The 1,851-nt window shown below is 39.8% G+C and overlaps 1 pseudogene; it reads left to right on the top strand.

Moving 5' to 3' along the window:
* Positions 1–668: 668 nt before the first annotated feature.
* Positions 669–787, top strand: LOC111735064 (annotated as a pseudogene).
* The last annotated feature ends 1,064 nt before the right edge of the window (positions 788–1,851 follow it).

The following is a 1,851-nucleotide window of genomic DNA, read 5'->3' as shown; positions in this document are numbered from 1 at the left end:
AGGAAGTTGATTCTCTGATGAAATTAGCTTCCACCTGGAAGGTACCAGGCATGAGGAAGGAGGAAGAGGCGCCATGTTGAAAACAAGGGATGAGCTGAGAGCTTCTGTATTGGAGAGATTGCCAGCCCTTTCTCTGCTGGGCCCCGAGAACCCCAAGGGTCTTCCCCACAACTCCTTCTCCACAGGGCCTGGGTGTCTTTTCTGGAGAAACCAAATATTCTGGAGGAAAGACCTATACTGACGTTTGAGGAGACCCCTGGGAAAGTTCACCTTCGATGATACTCCCCACTGACATGACCCTCACCCTCAATCATTTTGGCCCTGGTGCCACACACTCAAATAAAAAATTTAGAGAAACCTCCAAAATGAGAGGCAGAGAGCAGAATAAACATAAGGAAAAAATAATTCAGGAAAACAAAACAATGCAAGGAGAAAAAAATGCAACATAACTTCACAATTATTATTTTCAGAGAAATAGCAGAAGATATAGTATACTGATTAGATCAATCATGGAAGACCAGATTGCTATTTTATTTTTTGTTTGTTTTCTCTTGCACTTTTTTTTTTTTTTAATAGCGACATTGGTTAACAAAATCCAGTAAGTTTCAGGTGTAAAATTTAGCAGCATATTACATTGTGTCAGATTGCTGTTTTAAAAATAAAAAGATGTTTACGGCCATGCTACCCTGAACAAGCGGGATCCCGTCTGATCTTGGAAGCTAAGCAGGGTCAGGCCTGGTGAGTACTTGGATGGGAGAACACCTAGGAAGAACAGGTGCCGTAGGCGAAAAAATAAAAAAATAAGGGATTGTAAGCTGACAAGGTCTTCGTAATCTGTGAGGACAACCAAGGGTTGCCACAACTGAAAAATAAAAAAGAAAAAATAAATAAAAATAAAAATAAAAAAGATACACATATGCAATGGAATATTATTCAGCCATAAAAAAGAATGAAATCTTGCCATTTGCAATAACATGGGTGGTCCTAGAGGGTATTAGCTGAGTGAAAGAAGTTAGAAAGAGAAGGACGAATACCATATGATTTTATTTACTTGTGGAATCTAAAAAACAGAACAAATGGACAAACAAAACAGAAACAAACTCATAGATACAGAGAACAAACTGATGGTTGCCAGAGGGGAAAGGTGGTTGAAGAGATGAGTGGAAAAGGGGAAGGAGATAAGGAGGTACAAACTTCCAGTTATAAAATAAGTCATGGGGATGTAGTGTACAGCGTAAGGCATAGAGTCAATGATAACTGTTACAACTATATGCGGGTATGCTAGACTTATTGTGACGATCACTTTGTAAGGTATGTAAATGTTGAATCATTATGTCGTACTCCTGAAACTATAATAAAAAATAAATTGAAGAAAATAAAAAAGAGGGACAGTCACATTCACCGCATCATTATTTTGCTTGATGGGGATTTGGAGGGGCCTGGGGTCCGTTGCTGGGCAGAGGGGTGGGCAATATACAGGCAAGAGTCCTGTGAGCAGCTGGGGATAACAGATTTGGCTTGCATGAAGCAACCTGGATGGCTCTTCCTAACCAAGTTCCTCATGATAGCCCAAAAGAGAAAACGACCCAAATGTCTATCAACTGATGATAGATAATAAAATGTTCATTCCTCCATATGGTAAAATAAGGCCATGAAACACTGACACATGCTACAATGTGGATGAACTTGGAAAATCATATAGTGAGTGAAAGAAGCCAGACGTAGAAGTCACATACCATACAATTCCATTTATATGAAATGTCCACAATAAGCAAATGCATAGAAACAGAAAGCAGATTACTGATTGCCAGGGGCGATGGGAAGAGGGCGTGAAGGGTGACTACTAAGGGG

The sequence above is a fragment of the Pteropus vampyrus genome, unplaced genomic scaffold, assembly GCF_000151845.1.
Source record: "Pteropus vampyrus isolate Shadow unplaced genomic scaffold, Pvam_2.0 Scaffold13344, whole genome shotgun sequence".
NCBI classification, from domain to species: Eukaryota; Metazoa; Chordata; class Mammalia; order Chiroptera; family Pteropodidae; genus Pteropus; species Pteropus vampyrus.
This window is presented reverse-complemented; position numbering and strand designations above follow the sequence as displayed.